Here is a 21,273-nt window from a genome sequence, read left to right on the forward strand (position 1 = left end):
TTCTTGAATAATAAAGTGAACGATAGTCCTCGTGGGTTCGACCTGTACTTGCTATTATACTGAAATAATTGAAAGTATTGAAAGAAAAATTATTGTTAAATTTATGTGGTATACGACAGCCATCAAATTTTTGGCGCCGTTGCCGGGAACTATTGTTATTCTCTTTATTATTCACATTTATTTATTTGTGACTAATTAGTTCTTACTGTGGAATTATCAGGTGTATATGTCTGGTGAAGACGATACTCAAGAAAGGTTATCTCGGCTTAAACAATATCTTGAGTCATCGTCAGCTTCTCGGTCTTCAAGAATTATTACCGATAATCCGCTCTTTCAACGTCTTGCTCCGCAAGAAAATCCTGTTAAAGTGCCATTACCGTCTGACAACGAATCTGATTCTGACGATTCAGTTCGATCCTATAGAACAATGGCTCAGCAAAGGACATTGAAAGAGTTGGCAGCGCCAATTCTTGACCAACAACCACTATGCATCCAATATCCACCGTTGGATGTAAACTTTGAACTCAAGTCGAGCCTCATCCACTTATTGCCTTCTTTCCATGGGCTGCCTGGTGAGGATCTGAATAAACATTTGAAGGAGTTTCATATTGTCTGTTCTAGTATGAAACCCGCTGCAGTGACTGAGGAACAGATTAAGCTGCGAGCTTTTCCTTTCTCCCTAAAAGTTGCAGCTAAAGAGTGGTTGTACTATCTTCCACCTGGTACTGTTGAAACTTGGAATGGTATGAAGACTATGTTCCTAGAACGATACTTTCCGGCATCTAAAGTTGGAAGCATCAGGAAAAAGATCTGTGGTATAAGGCAGTATACAGGAGAGTCTTTGTATGAGTATTGGGAGAGATTTAAGAGGTTGTGTGCTAGCTGCCCTCATCATCAGATAAGTGAACAGCTCCTCATTCAGTACTTTTATGAAGGATTACAATCACTGGATAGGAGTATGATTGATGCAGCCAGTGGGGGTGCACTAGTTGATAAGACTCCTGCTGCAGCCAGGAGCTTGATTTCTAATATGGCTGCTAACTCACAACAGTTTGGCATTCGTCAAGATCCTGTTCCACCACCCAAATCAGCTAATGAAGTGAGCACCTCTAATGCTAATCAGCTGGGTCAACAATTGGCTCAATTAATTGTAGTGGTACAACAACTAGCTTTGGGCCAACAGGTGCGGCCATGTGGAATCTGTCAAGTAGTGGGGCACCCTACTGATACGTGCCCTACTTTAGTGGAGGGAGAAACTGAGGGTGTTAACGCTGTAGGAAATTTTCCTGGTCAATTACGTCAGATGTATTATGAACCATTTTCACAAACTTATAATCCTGGCTGGCGTGATCATCCAAACCTTCGATATGGGAATCAACAACAAATAGCTCCACAACCAACAGCAGCAAGACCACTTGGTTTCACTACACAACAGAGGTCTCAGAATAATTATGTACCTAGACCATCACAACCACCGCAAGCTGCTCCACCACCAAGTGCCAAACCTTCTACTGAGGATTTAATCAATGCACTTGCTACAAATACTCTTCAATTTCAGCAAACCACCCAAGCTTCCATCAAAAGTTTGGAGAATCAGGTGGGACAATTAGCGTCATCATATAACCGATTGGAGGCTCATATGTCAAATAAATTGCCTTCACAACCTGAGATGAATCCCAAGGAGAATGCTAGTGCAGTAACTTGATGAGTTCTCATCATGGACAACATCAATATCAATAATGACTTCATTAGTCTCTGAAATATCCCAAACATGTTTATGTTTCACATCTTGAAGTACCTTCCAACCTCGACCTTTCACCAGATCGTCAAGATAGAAAACTTGCTTCGCTTGGGTAGCAAGTATATAATGGTCATATTTATACCATTCACCAGTGACATTTATACTAGCAATATTATTTTTAGTGATTGATTTGTTCCTGCTCGGATGAGTATTGAACCATTTGCAACGAAATAATATTACTTTATATTCACCAGTATAAGATAGTTCCAATACTTCCTCAAGTTGGCCATAAAGTGTCAAACATTTTTCTCTAGCAACAGATAGTCCACTATTTTGTGTAATGGGATTCTGATCTCGATTATGTGTCACAAATTGAACCTCATTCACAATACAAGCTTGGTAGGAATGAGCAAGAAAATCTGGCCCAGATGCTAAAGCTAGTAATTCATTTATGCAGTCAGGCGACCCGAGTTGGTGCAACTCAAACATCTATATATAGATTAAACTTAAATTAAGATCCTAGGCAATAAAACAATATACAATGTTTGAGTAAGTAATTTGGTAATTACATATTACCTTTGTTACACCCAAATTTCGAGGATGAATAAATGAGTCTCGAAATGTAGGCTCGTAAAGCGTAAGCTCGAAAATAACAAGAATTTGTTTAACACTTGTATAAATATGCATGATTCCTAACCTGTTGTTTTTGGAAATCGAGCACAAGTTTAAAGGCTCGATTTGTAAATTGTCAAGCTCGAAAGAAAGAATCTTCTCTGATGCATATTAGTGTTGTTCGAGCCTTCGTCGTAGGCTCGAGGGCATTGGTCTCCGAAGATTGAGTTCAATGAAACCATTAGATGAGGAGGAGGCTAATTGGAAAAGCGAGCTCGAAGTATTGGTCGATTTGAAAGCGCGTTAACCTTGCGTTCAAGGTCAGCAACACGTTTTACACACACCAGCTATTAGAATATCCCTATTCCTTAGGGATTTGTTGTTATCTGATATTAAATCCCGATTATCATGGGATATTATGTATTTAATGTATTTATTTACATTAATTTCATATTGGAATGATTAGTTGTAACTTCTCTGAATCAGGGGAAGATATTCTCCCAGCCAGGCTTATAAATAGCCTGGTAATTTTCATTTGTAGACACGCAAAAATTGATACTGAGAATACTCTGTCAAATTGTTCTGAGAAACCTTTGAGAGAGTGTTAAGATCAATAATATTGACTCGTGGACTAGGTAGATTTTAACTGATGAACCACGTAAAAATTCTACTGTTCTTTTCTAAAATATTGTTTAGTGCTCTTCAAATTTAAGTTGACGAAAAACGGCGTCAACAACCTTCTTATGAAACCATGTACGAAACTCTTTCTTCTGTAACTCCTCATGATTAATAGATAAAGGACGTTGTCAGATCTCAAGAAGGTGCTCACTGTAAATTAACATAGTTAACATATTAAAATTAATGATAATAGTTAATTATCACCAAATTTAATTTTATTAGAGAACTTACTCCATATAACATTGAATTTTAGGAGAATTGTTGAGAATGAACAACTCAGCTATGTTGCAGGTCTTCTGAACTAAACTCACTGGATGTCTCTTACTAAGTCGATGACATTGAGATTGAAACACTGAAAGTTGTTGTGGGACATAAATTATATCTTCATTCCGATCACGACATTTAAATTTTGTTTCAACACTTTTGAAATACATGGAGCAAAATGTCAAAGCCTCATCTGCAACATAGGGCGGAACATCGGGTGGGTTTTCGGGTGCTCGGGTTCGGGTGTAAGAAAATAGTACCGAACCCGCCCGAAACAAAGTCGGATTTAAAGCATTTTCGGGTTTCGGGTGTGCTCGGGTCGAGTTGGCTCGGGTTCGAGTGTCAACTGGTCTATTTTCAGGTTTGGGCCTTCAATGGGCTTTGACAGTTTTTTTCTTTCAAAAATGTCATTTTTTGAGTTTTTTTTTTTACTTTTGTCTTGTAATTTTTTTTACGTTTGTCATGTTGTTTTAGAAACTTAATTTGAACATAATGTATAAAAACAAATATAATTTTCATACCACATTTCCATCATGCCAAACATAATTTCAAGTTTCAAGTTTCAACACAATTTATAGAAAGTTAGAAACTTCATAAAGTCTCTTCCCTGACTAATGTCCATCAATAGTTCAAATTCAAAATACAAACATAGGAAAATAAAAGAAGTCATAAAGTCCAAAGTCCAAAATAGGTACAAACGTCCAAATAGTAAATACTAAATACTAAATAGTAAACACTAAAAAATTTGGTTCATAAAGTCCAAAAAATACAACCATAATTCCCAAACAAACTTCAATTCCCGGATTGTTGTGCAGACGATGAGGCTGTTGAGCCTGAAGCTGAAACTGAAGATGGAGCATGAACAGAGGGAACGCTAGCATCGCTCATCATCTTTGCAAATATTATTAAAATAAAGATAAATATTAGAATATAAAACACTTAGACACTTGAATTGAAATAATGAAAATTCGTAATAAAATTACCAGACTCAAGATCGTCAGAGGTTTGAAGCATTTCTGATTCATCCATATAGTCTCGAATGATGATAGGTTGATGTGAATCGCTCTACCAATTCTTGAGAAAAATTAATGCTTCAACCATCCTTGGGCTCAGTGAACTCCTAGAAGGATCCAAAATTCGACCCCCAGTTGAAAATGCTGCCTCAGAAGCAACTGTGGTAACTGGTATAGCTAACACATCATGAGCCATGATCGACAAGATCTTGTATTTGCATCCACTACTCGCCCACCATCCCAAAACATCAAAATTCTGACTTGGTAGCTCAACTGCCTCTTCCAAGTACTTATCGACCTCATTTTTTGACTTACCACCCTTCTTCTCCATTTTTCGCGCCACATACTTATCATGCAAGTTACATGACCTCTTACCCTTGTTACTGGTACTACTGGTGGTAGGCCGAGCAGACATGACATATGAGGACAAACCAGAAACAATAGCTTGAGATTGAGTCATTGATTGATCAACATGTGTATCAATTAACTCATGATATTGATCAAACATTGCCCGTATAGTTTGCTCCACCCCTTTAACCATCATAGTGCACGTTACATCATCATGAATATCACCAAAGCAATGATGGAGATAATCAAGCTTGTATTTGGGGTCAAGAACCAAGGCAATCAGAAGTGCCTCATTACATTCATCAAGCTTTCCCCAATACTTGTCATATTTCTGCTTCATATTCTTTGCCATGCAACACAACAACTCATCGTCCTCATCATCAAGTGTTAAGTCATTTAACTCTTGTTGCATGTTGCATATTTCAATGAAGTACTTATTGGCGGTGACGTATGTGGACCCACTAAACTTCAATGTTACATCATAAAATGTCTCAAGAAATCTCACAAAAACTAATGCATCCTGCCAATGTTGTTCAGATGGTGGTCCCTCATTTGGCTTCCCATCTTTGTCAGCCTCATTAAAATATTTCGAATAATTTCCATTACCTTCCATTCTTTCAAATGCCTTTCAAAATTTTAATGCACAATTAAGCATGAGGAATGTTGAGTTCCACCTTGTTTGGACATCTAAACAGAGAAGACCCTTGCATTCGATCCCTTCCTCATTCACACATTCCTTAAACGTTATAAGCCTAGAAGGGGAAGACCTAACATATCTCATAGCATTTCTAATTGCAGCAATGGACTCATGTTTTTCCTTCAATCCTTCACTGACAATTAAGTTTACTATATGAGCACAACACCTCATATGTAAGAACTTTCCTTCCAAAATAAGTCATTTCTCTTTCTCTCTAAACTTCCTTTTCAAGTACCTAATGGCAACATCATTAGAGGAAGCATTGTCTACCGTAATGGTAAACAACTTAGATATACCCCAATCATTCAGACATCGCTCGATCTCTTTGCCAATAGTTTCCTCTTTATGATCTATCACTTGGCAAAAGGTAATAATTCTTTTTTGGTATGCCCAATTATTATCAATCCAATGAGCTGTGATGACCATGTAATTCATATTTTGGATGGAAGTCCATGTGTCTGTAATAATAGATAGCCTCTCATTGCTCAAAACCTTTTTCAATGTCACCTTCTTTTCTTCATATAACTTCAAAACATCCCTAGTAACAGTCATCCAATAAGGGATCACAAACCTAGGTTGAAGAGTTTTCACAAATTTTTTGAAGCCCTCGCCCTCAACATGTCTAAATGGTAACTCATCTAACACAATATATTGTGTAAGGGCTATCCTACAAGCTTCTTTGTTATAAGCCAATGCTACTAAGCTTGTTTCCCCCTCCTTTCCTCCCTTAACCTGTTCAAAACTTAAAATCTTCTGTTTTTGGTCATCTATCCTCCATGAACTAAACTCACAAACATTCTTAAAATGGTATCATAGATGACTTGTCCCATGTTTTCTCGTGTCACAAAAAAAACCAGATCCACAATAGTTACACATACACTTAGGCGGAGGAGGCTCTTCCAAAGGGTTTGTTGTTGATGGGGGTGGGGGAGGAGGAGGGTCTTCCTTGGTGAAATGTTCCCAAATGGAAGACCCTTTTGCCTTTTTTGTAGGGAAGGGAGGCTTAGTACTAGAAGAAGGTTTACCCTTCTTCCTTTTTCCCCTAGGTTGATCTGTGAGGTTATCAGTGGGAGGAGGAGGTTGATCTTGATTATCTTCCGCATGAGTTTCATCGACTTCCTCCTCTGTATCCATCACCTAATACATATGATTTAACAAAAATACATAACTAAATCTAATCAATAGAACAACACACAAGCCTATAATCCACTACAACTGAGCAGCACACATTCACACACAAGCCTAGAATCCACTAAAAGAAAGATAATAAATTTACCTCAAGGTGCGAACTCTTAAAATTTATCGACAACTCCACACCTTCTTCTCAAACTCACCACCACCAACTTGTAACAAATTCACGAAAATAAGCAGCGAAATTTTAGCATATCACCTTAGAAATATATATATATTATATACATACAAATTTTGCAACTCAACTAAAAGTTTCTGTAATAAAAAGCTAAATTAGTAACTAACTTCACTACTAAATAATTAAATTGATTAAATAGATCCTAAACAAAATAATTTTAAATAAATTTATGCCTACCTTTCAAGAACACACATACACACAAATCAACTAAAATTTTATTGTATAAACAAAATAAAATAATAAGATTGAGAGAGTATATAATATACCAAAGGCAGAGTATATAATTTTATTTGCCCTATTAGTATTGCTTACTTACCAAATTTGTTTGTTTGAATATCCCAAATTTCATATTCTAATATCACTATCACCATGTTGCCCTCTTTTGTTGCATACTTTTGTTACTATCCTAATATCATTTTCTTTTATTTAACCATTTTCTTTTATAAAATCTTTTAAATGTTATTATTATTATTATTTTCCTATTATTGTATGTGATCTCATAGGAATTTAAAATCTGCTTATTTTGATAATTTAATATTACAACTTTAAAAAATATAGTAAATTTTGATAAGATTTAATTTTCTAGACTTCCAAACAAATTCAACTTGTAACAATAATAACATTAGACTAATAGGCATAATACAAACACATTAGTAGTAACTTTAAATGCTATTCAATAATTACAAACAAATATTTATGATGTAATGATAATAATTAATTGAAAGAGTACTCACATAGTAGTTGTGAGCTAGCTACTGCAGCAAGCAAGTTGCCTTCTTCTAGGAGCCGAAGAGAAGAGGAGTCCGATCCGAGCCTTCCAAGCCTTAGGTGCTCTGCTGCAGTTTCGACGAGGGAGGCTAGCGATGTGGACGGGAATCGGGAGGGAAGGATGAGGGCCAGCCACCGTCGACGGGGAAGAAAGAAATCAGGAGAGGCGGACTCCGGAGAGAGGCTTGGGACTCGGGGGGGGGGGGGGCAGCTGATGAGCTTACTCTGGCAGGGGGCTCGGGACTCAGGGGGGTCGGGGCTCGGGAGAGCAGTGCACTAGGTCTGGGTTAGGGATTTAGATTTTAGGTTAGAAAAAAAAAAGAATAACTAAACTAACAATAGGGAAAAAATGGGGCAAATTTGGATGCACTTTCGGGTTTCGGGTGCAACCCGAACCCGCACATGGTACTAGAAGTAAACCGGAACCCGAACCCGACACGCATCGGATTGGATCAGGCTAACTCGAATTTTTCAGATTTTCTGAAAAAACAGGTTTCTCGGACTCGAGTTGGTCGGGTTCCTCGGGTTTTTCGGGTTAAATGTTCAGCCCTACTACAACATATCCTTCTGCTCTAGAACCTTCTAGACAAGCTTTATTCCTGACATAGTTTTTTAATTTTTTCATGTACCTTTCGAAAGGATACATCCACCTCATACATACAAGGCCTTCTAATATAGCTTCATCAGGCAGATGCAACACCAAATGGATCATTATATTGAAGAATGTTGGAGGAAAAATCAACTCCATCTTACATAAAATGATAATAAAATATTGTTTTGCTTTCTCCATGTCCTTTACGTTCAATGTCCTAGAACACAATTGTTTGAAGAAATTGCACAATTCCATGATTGTGCCTAATATGAATTCTGGTAGAAATTTTCGAACACCTACTGTAAGCAACCGTTGCATTATCACATATCTGTCATGGGACTTCAACCCAATAATATTTGTGTCATTATCAATTAATTTCTTCTTCATATTGGAACAAAAACCATATGACATCTTAACTCCTTTTAGAAATTGACAAAATTGGTGCCTCTGTTCAACAGTCAAAATGTACGGAGCATGCAGCTTCAGTAACTTTTTGGTATGATCTTCGTAGATCCACAACTCTTTCCTACATCCCATTTTCTTAAAATTATTTCTTGCATTAATAGTGTCCTTATACTTATCATTTTCTAACAATGTTCCAAGGAGGCTGTCACATACATTTTTCTCGACATGCATCACATCTAGGTTGTGTTTCAACTGGTTTGAACTCCAATATTCAAGTTCATAAAATATACTTTTTTTTTCCTCCAATTACTTTCATCTGCACCTCGTTTGCGCTTCACACCCCCAAAACTGTCATGTTTACTGGGAACTTGAGGTGGTAGAGCATTAACCTACTCTAAAATTTGTTGGCAAGTAAATTTTCTTGGACTGTAACGCCCTACTTCCTTAGAGCCATTACTAAATGAGTTTAAAACGTGCATTTAACTCGCTAATCGAGGTTTTAAGGCAAAAGTGTGAATAAACCATAATCAGAGTCATACTTTGAAAATAATTCTATTTACTGAAAATCATAAGACGTTTAACATTTGGGATCCCAAAATACTGTTTAGAAATATTTAGAACTCAAAAATATAATCAGAGTCGGCTAAACGACAAAATCTAGTTTCAATACAAACATCTCCCAAAATACCCCTGACTGTGGCAGCCAGGACAGCCAAACATGTACGCGCCGCTTCACGCTCTCCGTACTCATGGTTGGTCGACTTGTCCCTTGCCTTTACCTGCACCACAGAGCACCCGTGAGCCGAAGCCCAGCAAGAAAACCCTCACACGTAGACAACATATGCATATCAATAGGCTATACAAATACGGCCATGCCGTCCCAAGCACTTTACCAGGCCCTGGGTTCACAGTCTGCACCGTAAGGATATCCCAGGTATCCTTTAGGGTCTCACCCTGGAAACTCGCACACCGCATGCTAAACGCTGCTCCCGACCCCTTGCCGCACTCGGCCTTGCACTCCACGTGCTTTACGCCGTTCTCGGCCCCTTGCCGACCTCGGCTTGCATCGTTCCCGGCTCTTGCCGAACATTCACACAATTGCATACATGCCATAATAAAGCAGATACCGAACATGAATAAAATCAATCAAAGGGCTACGCCCTCCAACACAATCATATAGGGCCCTGCCCTGCATACAAGCTCTGCGGAAACAGCAGTTTTCTTACCTGTGTCCCGAGCTTCCTAAGCACCGCGATCACTAACACAGTCCTCTAACCCGAGCGTCACAACACATGAACCATAATCAACCATCACGTTCTAATCCATTAAATAGTTCAAGTCAAAATTCAAACCTCCAGGACCTTGGTTTCCACCAAACTAGGTAATAGGAACCTTCCCGGGCCTTAACGTTCAAGTTCCCGAGCTAAAAACCCTCATTTTGCCAAAAATCCACATTTGGGTCGCGGCTCAGCCTCCCTTAAGCGCCGTAGCGCGCCCTTAGACAAAGACGAAATTTCCTCACATCTGCCAGCCTAGGGCCGTGGCGCCCAAACCTTGCGCCGCGATGCTTGGGAAATTCCCTCGAAGGCCACTAGCCTAAAAATGCAAGCAAGTCGCGATGCTGAAGAACAGGGCCGCGTCGCGAGCCCGAAACCCAAAATTCCCATGCAAACTTTTCGAGCTAACTCCCCTAAAAATCATTCCAAACACACCCCAACAATAGAATTGAATCCCATAATCACCCCAATACACTTTAAGCAGCACATAAGCCCATAAAAACCAACCCAAATCCTACTATAACTCAAGAATAATCCATCACTCAAAACACATGCAACACTCTAATATTCAGCTTAAAACCAGTGTGATAAACCAAGATCAAAGCTTACCTTGAGTTAAGTTAAGTCTCTGAATTTGGTCCTTGAGCCTCAAGCTTCTAGCTCCCAAGATTTCCTAGCCCAATTCCTTATTTTAATTAGCTTCCACCACAATTTTCCTTTGATATGCCTTAGAGAAAATAAAGGGAGAGAAAAGGAAATGCTTGGATCGGTTTCTACAAGTTTCTGAGTGTTCCCATTTCTTTTGTTTTATTTAACTTAAGCTTTAAGGTTACCTCAAGGCTCGAGGTACCAAAACGTCCCCGATGGCAAAATAGTAAATTTCCCCCACATTCCCTTCTAAACATTCTAACCTCAAATATATCTCCAAATATTTATTTCCATAACCCGATAACCCCATAAAACATCTAATACCCCTCGACTCGCCCCGAGTCAAATATTCAACCCCGTTGTGACTTTCTGACTAACGGCTCCCTAAGACTGTCTCGGATCGTGCTACATAGATATATCACCAACATATCACATTTATGCCCTCAACGGGCTAAAATTACAAACATACCCCTAATATCCAAACGGGGCCCACATGCATATTTAATTCAACTAAACATGCATCTCTTTCACATATTCACATAAATTCACATATTATAACCATAATTCACCCATTGCCCTCCAATCATGTTAATCAAGGCCCCTAAGCCTTATTATCAAATTTGGGTCGTTACATGGACGATCTCTCTTCTCAGGTTGGCCGTCAATTTTTTTGTTCTTTCTATACTTATGATTATTTCCCAAAAACCGCCTATGACCAACATAAGATGTTTTACCAATCACTCGAATGGACGAAGTATCTTCATTACATGTTGGACAAGCTTTGTATCCCTGCCCACTCCATCCAGAAAAATTGCTACGGGCAGGGAAATCATTAATCGTCCACAAAAGTGCCACTCTCATCTTAAACAATTCATTCTTTCTGCCATCTCTTGTGTCAACTCCGTTAGTCCATAACTCCTTCAACTCATCCACCAATGGTCTTAGAAATACATTCATGTCCTTACTAGGTGATTTTGGCCTTAGAATTAGAAAAGTCAACAGGAAGTACTCATCCTTCATGCACAACCATGGTGGTAGATTATGATTGGTCAAAACCACTGGTCACATATTGTACGATATACTCATGTTGCCAAATGGATTAAACTCATCGGCAACCAAGCCTGAACGAACATTTCTAGCATCTATTCCAAATTCTGGATGTCTGGCGTCGAATTCCTTCCAAGCAGCCCCATCAACAGGATGACGTATCACCCCATCTTCTTTCGATCTCCCCGTATAATGCCATATCATGTCCTTTTGTTGTATGACTTGAGCTATACATTCGTTTTAACTTGGGGGTTAATGGAAAGTAGCGCATTACTTTATGTGGAACTTTTTTCCCTTTCATCCTTTCATTTTTCCATCTACTATTCCCGCATATTGGACATGAATCTTTAGTTGCATGCTCATTGTAAAATAACCAGCAATCATATTTACACACATGAATTGATTGGTATCCCAACCCTAACTTGCTAAGTTTCTTTTTGGCATCACAGTGTGTTGGAGGAATTTTATTATCTTTCGGAAATGAAAACTTTAGCAACTTCAACAATTCATCGAAGGAATTGTTTGGCCACTTTCCCTTAACTTCAAGTGCATCAACTTTGCCAAAAAGTTAAGGGATGATATCCAATCACAACCCAGATACAACTCGGCTTCAATCTCATCGAACAACTCATCGAAATACTGACCCATTCGACTGCCATTCACCTCATCTGCTTCCTCTATATTTGCCGGTAAGATGAAATCATCAATGACGTTGATCATCTCATTTGCAACTTCATTATCCTCGACTACCTCATCGACAACAACTTCGTCCACCTACCCATGGAAAATCCACTGTTGATAACTTTCTTGAAAACCCCATTGAAAGATATGTCCCTCTACCGTATCCACTCGATGGAACCTCGAGTTAGGCATTTCAGACACGGACATCTAATATTTTCGTCACAGCCTTTGTGTTGCTTCGCCAAATTGATAAAGATTTTGAGACAGTTCCAATCCTCATCACTATTACGATTTCTAAAAAACGTCCAACTCTTATCGATCGGCATCTACGATACAGGAATAAATGACAATTAAATATCGTTAAACTACGTGTGTGCACCCTATAATCCACATTTTCACCCCATTTCTATAAGGGTAAGAACTTATCCCATTCAGGTTTACTGTGTACATAGTGTGATCTATACTCTTAATATTGTTTCATATCGGTACAAATTTTCGTAGCACCTCCCTATAGTTCTCATAAGTGGACAGACTAAAATTAAGTCTGCTCACTTACAATAACAAAGAAGGAGACACATACCCAAAGTTGTACTAATGAAACAATAAAATGAGTTATAGATCAAACTATAGATATATAGTAAACTCAAACTATCCATGCGGACAAAAAAGTCATGGATAATTCGGAGAGACATATTTAAGAGTCCTTACTGACTCAGCTTCTCCGAATGGGTCTAAGGTATTTAGTAATTACATATAATAAAAAAAAAATCACCAAGTTATAATAATCGTTCTATCCTATATTTGGTAATAAAAACTTACTACCAAAAAAAAGCAAGACAAATAAAAAATGGTCTTATGATGTATTATGATTTGTTAAGTTTTATGACATTTCCTTATATCATATATTCTATAATGTTTAAGTTTAAAAATCATTGCATATATTATTGTTTGTATAATTTAACTTTATTATCTATTTTATGTGTTAATGTTTAATTTGAATTATTTATTAAATTAAATAAGCCTTATATTAATTTTATAATGATTGATATTATTTTATAATAGTTTTTTTGGTAATTTTATTATAAAAAAAATCAATTTATCGTTTAAATTGAATTTTTATTTAAATATAGAAAAAATTATTAATTATTTATAATTAAATATCATTTTTTTAAGCTTTTAATTATTTAAATATTATTTTATTTATTTAAATGTTAATATCGGTAAAATTTTAATTTTAATAAATTATTTAATTAAGTTAGTCTTACATTAATTAAAACTTTTATTTTTTAATAGTTATTTAGTAATTTTATTATTAAAAAGTTTAATTTATCATTCAAATTTAATTTTAAATTAAATATAAAAAATTATTGATTCTTTATAATTAAATTTTAATAACTATCAATTTTTTTAGTTTTTTAATTATTTAAATCTTATTTGATTTCTTTAAATGTTAAAATCTAATTTTATTAAATTATTTACTTAAGTTAGTATTACATTAATTAAAAAATTTATTTTCTAATAGTTATTTAGTAATTTTGTTATTAAAATTTTAATTTATTTTATATTTTAATTAATTAAAAATCTACCGAAATTTTGACACCATAACGATTATATTTATAACTATCCCAAAATTTTAAATCTGCTAATAACAATTAAATCCAATCATGTTCATATTATTATATTACAAACATATTACTAACATCAAAATTTTAAATAAAATTAAAATCAAACTTTTATCATAAAAAATCAAACTAATAAATTGAATATAAAACTTTCAATATCAATAATTCAAACACAATATTATTTTTATTATTACTAAGTTAAAGATATTTTTTATTCAAATATTAACTGAAAATATATATACCTATCGGTTCAACTGTATAGGCAGCGACCCAAACTCCGGCACTGCTCCGGTGTCGTGGTGGTGGTGGTGGTGGCGGCACAAAAATCAAATGTGTTTGGAAAATAATATTAAAAAAAATTATATCTTAAAAAAAATTGAGAAAGAGGTCGAGATATACCTGCGATGGTGGGTGGTGACTGTTTGCCGGTGGTGAGGTCGGATGTGGTGGTGGTGGTGAAGGTTTTGGGAATTTTTTTTGGAATTTTAAGAAAATGGGTTTTAGGGAATTTATGAGAGAGAGGCTGAGAGAAAGGGGTTAGGAAGGGGTTGGGGAAGGCTGGGATCGGGGGACGGTTTGCAGAGAGAACACAAGAGGAGAGAGAAAGAAAGGTGCAGTAATGAGGAAGAAGAAGAGGTTGGGGCTGATATATCGTGACTATTATGTGCGGCAAAATTTTTTGCCACAAATAAAGGTCACTGATAATAATTTAGCAAAACGGCGCCATCCCACTGAAACCCTAAAAGAAAAAGGTATTATTTGCGGTGAAAAATTTCGCAGCAAATAAGACAATTTTCGCCACAAATATGAAGCAAAAAATACCTGCGGGAAACTTCCCTCCAAAATTTTCACTCACGTTTTCATGACTGTTCACCTTTGGGCCGAAAATTTTCGCTGCAAATAATTTATTCGCCGCAAATAAGCTTTTATTTACTCGCGCTAAACAGTGCACGCCCTATGTTTTCCGCGCATTTAAATACCATTATTTGCGGTGAAAAAACCGCCGCAAATAATTTTTTTTCGTCGTTAATATCCCACAATTTCCTAGTAATTTTTTAGGCAATTATTTGCCGCAAATTTAAATATTCGCCGCAAATAATAGGCTTTAGTTGCGGCAAAACTTTCGCCGCAAAAAATGCTATTTCTTGTAGTGTGGTAATCTCTAATCTCAGCATCAAGTTTTCTTTCTTTGTTTTCTTTCTTACAAAACCTCACTTCTAACTCTATTTCTCTCTCTCTTTCTTTCTTTACATGAAGTATGTATTGCTCAAGTGTACATCTCTAAAAGGAACAAGGGGTATATATACAATCAGATGACACTACTACAAAAACATGCTTTTAGGACACTTTTTTAGGGCACTCACCTAGAGCAAGCCCTAAAAACTGATATGTGTACTAAAAGTTTAATTTTTTTTTTAACAAAAGTTCCTGGACTTTTTAGGACACTCATTGAGAATTCTTAAATAATTTATTTTAAGGCACGCAGAGCGAACCCTACAAACTTATGTGTGTTCTAAAAGTTTGAATTTTTTTTAACAAAAGTTCCTGGACTTTTTAGGACACTCATTGAGAGTCCTTAAAGAATTGTTGTTAGGACACGCAAAGTGAGCCCTAGAAACTTATGCGTGTCCTAAAAGTTTGAATGATTTATTTTAACTAAAGTTTTATTATATATTATATCATAGAGAGAGAAAAACACAGTCCATTCTCTCTTTCTCTCTTTCCCTGGATTCCCTCTCTCTTCCCCCATTTCTCTTTCTCTCTCTCTCTCACGCATGCCTGCTGCCCAGCCACGAACGACGGCTCTCCGGCCACACCCCGCCTACATGCGCCGGTCCACGATGTTCCTCGGCCCCCGAAACTCCCAGCCCCACGAGCCCTTAGCCTCACGCGCCCCTAGCCCAGTTGACGGAGCCTCCAAAGTTCGGCAACCATGTGTGTTTCCGAAACGTTTTGGGCATTTTTCGACCACCCCGAGCCAAATGAGCACCACCACTGCATTCCTTGTGCTTCGGGCTTCAAAACCTCTAAAGGATCAGACTGAACCACCACTGTAGGGTGGTGGCGCCGTCGTCATCGTCAGAGGTCCGGCGGGAGCTTTGGCTACCATTTAATTTTTAAAAAAATTAAAATAAAAGATTTTAGGACTTGCAATGCGAGCCCTAAAAACATTCGTTGTGAGTCCTAAAAAAGCTCAGCTTTCAAGGCTCTCAAATAGAGGACTCACGCCCCGCAAGTCATAAAAACTTTAGCCCTAAAAAGTTTTTTTGTAGTAGTGTGGTTCACGAAAGTAATTCTGGTAAGAACTAAACTCTTTTTAGTTAAATTTGTTGAGTAAGTAGGTAGGACTTCTGTTACTGTTGTTTATCTGTTGTAACCGTTTTGTTGTGCAACTCATATGGAGATTTAATCAACACTTATCATACATGTCGTTTTCTTTTTTGGGAAAAGTTGAGAACCACCCACTTTTAGGAGTAGTTAACTAAAATTAGACACTAAATATATTTAGTTGAACTTTACCCATTATTATCATGAGACTTCCCAAATTACTCTTATTTGAGCACATGGTTCTAAGTGTTGTTGTAATGTGTCATATTATAGTTAAATTGGAAATGCATTCTAATTGTAGCGTGTTTAAGGCGAAAAAAAAGCATATAATTGAAGGGGTATAATGGGTACATTAATTGAAAATTTGGATACTAAAATAAGAGTTAAAAATAATGGGTAAAAATTAAAGTGGATCATTTAAAATGGGTACCGGGTCTAATTTCGACTTCTTTTTTATTTCTATATTTGCTTCTTTTTTTTTCTTTCTCATATATTTATTAGTTTAGTTTTGTGTAACTTTGTCCAAACCATCATTTTTGACAAAAATTAATGAAAATAAGACGAACAAAAAAACTGACTTGCAAATGTTGTACATAAAATTCAATTCAAAATTTAATAAATTACTAAAAAAAATTGTTGACTAAAATTGTAATATTTAGAACATAGATTAATTTAATGAATACGTATTTTTATATGTGAGAAATCATGTTAGATCCAATAGATCTAATATATATAAGAGAAACTATAATATATATATATTAATTTCAACCACTAAATCTAACAATGTAAAACCATGCATTAATTGATCTTATTTATTTAAAAAAAATCTAAATGAATTAACTAATTACACATTAAAAAAAAAGGTAGATAAGAGAAGCGTGGGTGTAACTACATTATGAAAAATAGTTAATGTGTGAGACAATAAAAGAATATAGAAAATGATTAGCTATCTAGTAGAATAATAAACTTTGATAACAATATATTATAACAAGCAATTGCAATTGTCAACATTATGATTTTGAACAATGAGTTTTATTAAATTCATTTATAAAATTAGAATTATAACTTTATGGTTTTACTCTTTATAGTTAGCTTGAATGGTACCTAAAGTTTTGTAGACCAACAATAAAAATAATGTATTTTTATTTGGAAGGATTAGACTATGAGTGAGACAATTGAATTTATTGCCATGTTTTTAATATAATAAAATATATCAAAGATTTTGATTGAAAATGACAATATTGATAATCGATAATATATTAAATAATATCTTACATTTTGAAATTAATAAAATTTTAATTTTCTCGAAGTCACCAAATAATTACAATTTAAAATCCCTTCCTTGATTGACGAAAAGTTTTTTCTTTTTTAAAGAGTTTGTGTATCAGACTTTTCTCTCTGTGTATGTTTTTATTTTTATTTTTTTATTATTCTTTGTTTAAACACCTTAGTTTTTTATTCGAGTGTTTGATCAAGTCACCATATATTGGAAAATTTTGTTTACTTTTAACAAATATAAACTAATATTTTTTTAAATAGTAAAACTAAAAGTTATTTTTTCAAAAAAAAAAAATAGTCAAAAAATTTAACCTATATTAAAAAATTAAATAAGAAAAAGGATTAATATCAATAGCGATAGCTACTTGAGCACTAATAATGAAGTATATATCTTCACCGACAAAAAATACACTGAATTTTATTTATTTTTTTAATGAAAATGGGAAACTAGCTTTAATAAATCATTATGTGATTAATTTTGAGTGTAACCCATTCGTATTTGTAAAAGAAAAATATGCATTTATGTTATGTTATTTATTTTGTTTGAAAGAAATTACGTATGAACAGGAGAACTAAGAAATATACGACGAGAAACAGTCCAAATAAACTCTATTACTGAACTAGCAATAGAAGTTCTCTGTACATGTGCCACACTATTTACAGAACGCGAATTAGCTTCGTGACTATATGAAATCATATATTTAATTATTATTTATATGCTTAAATTACAACTATTGTTGTATAAATAAAATTTTGTAATGTTGAAAAGCTTCATGAGAATTTGTCAAAAAAAAAAGCTTAATGTGAAAAATAAAAACATTTATCTTACACGGGAAAAAAGAAGCTTCAACACAATAAATTTTGGGATAGAAGATTTTAATTCATATTAATTAGTGACTTTGTAAGAATAACTTTGGGGTAGCTTATGCTATATGTGTGTATGTATCTTGAGAGAGAGACAACATGCAATTTTCGAGCATTATTAATAATCACATTATTATTATTATTTTTATTTATTTATTTACAGAGTAGCCAATAATAACTAGATTTGGCTAGACATGTTGTTTCTCGAGCCCCAAATTAACAAGCACAAAATCATACACATGAATATGTATGATAACCAAAAGTGGTGAGTGGTTAAATTGTTGGCTACAAAACCTACAATATATTTTCAACTCTATAAAGTAAATTTTTTATATAAGAATAGTTTTGTGATCAAATTAATTATATTTTAATTGAGAGGTTATAATTAAATAAATGTATTGATAAAAAAAATTACAAACACAAAAAAGTATTAATTTTAACAACAATAACAATATAAACTCTTTAATAACTATATTACATATTCAAAAGTAATTCATGTGATTTTCATGTAGAATAAATAACATAATATATATATATTTGACTGTATACATAATTATTATATAGAGATATAATTTCTTAATATGGAACTTAAAAAATATATAACTAATTATATTTTAGAAGTTATTTTTATTTATAACTAACCCGAATTAAGACTAAATAATTTTATAAAAAAATAGAAATTATTCTTGTTTTACTATAGTAAAATTATCTAATTATTTATCAAGATTGTAATTCTAGTCATCTATTATGATCGTATACTTTCAAGAATAGCCAAGTTCATACCTAATATTAGTTCGCCGTGACCAAGGTGAACTAGGCTCAAGTCTTAGACTTCCACAAATTTAGCCCCCAAGTTACAAAATAAAAGGTCCAAAATTAAAATTTGATTGGACCCAAATTTACTTAGGGCGGCTCATGTAGTTCATTTGTACTAAGTAGTTAACCAACACTAATACTTGAAAAATACGTAAGTGTTTTTTTATTAATCCTTGTTGTAAGATTGAAATATTAATTGTGGGCATTAATTTAATATAATAAACATATAACAAAACGGTACAAGATATCTTTATATATTAAATGAGGCAGTAATTATCTCACTTAATTTATTTAAATATATATATATATATACGGCTACAATTCATTAAAGACTTAAGTTTAGGTTAGAATACTCTGAAATAACTCATCATATTTGTTATATGGTACCAAATATAAATAGAGAATTGATAAAAGACATTATTAGTATCTATTACTACAAAGAGATGATATAATGTTATTGTTAAAATTTAATATCGGATTCTACACATTTTAATTTAATAATTATTATGAGTATTTCTAAACAATTATAGAGTTTAATCTATTGTGATGTTAGACACCTTAAAGTGTCAAATAACAATACTCATATAAATAATATGTTTATACTCGAAAAATGATCTGAAATTTAATTAAATTTGAATTAATATTTTATTGGTAATTTGGTTTAATTTTGAGTTTATAATTTGTATTTATGTAGTCATATTTTTAAAACAAAATTCATAGTAATGTCTGTTATAAATTATTTTTTTCTATTTTATACGAGAAAATAATTAAAAATTATAGGAGAAAAATATTATAATAATTAGGTGCTTGCATGTGCACGATAAGAACCGGTGCACTAAACTTTTTAGTCATTTCCGTAGCTACTTTTAGCAGTTAACACCACATGCATTGCCTTAATATTTATATTCACGGGGTAGCCAGCGGTTGTTGATCCGTTCAATTCCCCCACTCGCATTTCAGGCAGCGTGCCACTCACGCGCTCTCAACAACGAGTCTTTCGTGATAGGTGGCGACGAAAGGACGAAAATGTCCCCACCGCTAAATCAAAATAACTCAGGTGGGTCAGCCTTAGCTAGCTCGAATCCGACGTGTCAAGCTGTAAAAGGGTAAAGAAGCCCAATCACATGGGAGGATATGTCAACGTGCGTGTGTCTTTGTACTTTTCTCTCGATAAAAGATATATATAAATATTTTTTACTTTTATTTAATATTTAAATTTTTAACTTTTTATGTTGTTTATGATTTTTCATTTATGCTGCAATAAAATAATAAATTATTGCCTACGTACGGCTGCCGTAGCCTTAAATGTATTCAATTTAAATTATAATTAATATTCTTTTAGGGAATTATAATCAATGATACCATTTATTTATTTTAAATGAATCAATGTTATTACTTAGGCCAACAATTTAAGTTTATTTATTGTAAAATTCCATTTGGGGTTAATAAAAAACTATACCTGGAAGTGAAATTTGTTACAAAGTTACGTAATTTGATTATATTATATATTGTTTTCAAATATCTACTTGAAGAATACAAATTTTAAAGTGTCAGAAATCATAAATTTTATAGTTAGCTGTGACTATGGTAGATTTATGATTATTTATATCAATTGGTCTTTTTTTAGTCACTGTATGGCAGTTCCTATTTTAGTTTTTAAATAAATTATTACCTAGGAGCAGTAGTTATACATTATTTGTTTTATGATAATTGGTGAAAAATATAGATATTTTTTTTATGGCTATTTAGGATTTTTAGCCCCGAACTATTAACACTGCCATATTATGCTCTTAATTTTTTCAGGTCTTTAAAAATTTTCCCCGAACTATTAACAGTGACATATCCTACTTTACATCACTGTGAATATTTCGGGAGTCATTTTTAACGACCTAGAAAAATTAGACGGCACAATATGGTAGTGGTAATAGATCGGAGGTGAAAATCCTAAATAATATTTTTTTATTAATTCAAAAAGTGAAATAATTTTAGCTTTTGTAAAAAAAAATTAGTCATTTTATTCCCTCACTTTTGCAAGTATTATACATTTACCCCCTCACTTTTGATATTGTCTGCAAATGCCCCCTTTAAGGCAAAATTAGTTTCTTTTACCCCTAACTACTTATCTTAATATTAGTTTACCCCTAAACTTTTTATCAATCATTAAATATCACATAAATTGATAAAGTTGTTTTATTTTTACGCTTAAATTTGATTTTTTTTTATAA

At 34.1% G+C, this 21,273-nt stretch overlaps 1 non-coding gene across 1 annotated transcript; it reads right to left on the reverse strand.

Annotated features, from left to right (window-relative positions):
• Window positions 1-793: 793 nt before the first annotated feature.
• LOC133787573 (small nucleolar RNA R71) lies at window positions 794-900 on the reverse strand. Its single transcript, XR_009872586.1, has one exon. It is a non-coding gene; the product is annotated as a small nucleolar RNA R71 (small nucleolar RNA).
• Between the last annotated feature and the right edge of the window lie 20,373 nt (window positions 901-21,273).

This window comes from Humulus lupulus, chromosome 6, assembly GCF_963169125.1.
Source record: "Humulus lupulus chromosome 6, drHumLupu1.1, whole genome shotgun sequence".
In the NCBI taxonomy this organism is placed as follows: Eukaryota; Viridiplantae; Streptophyta; class Magnoliopsida; order Rosales; family Cannabaceae; genus Humulus; species Humulus lupulus.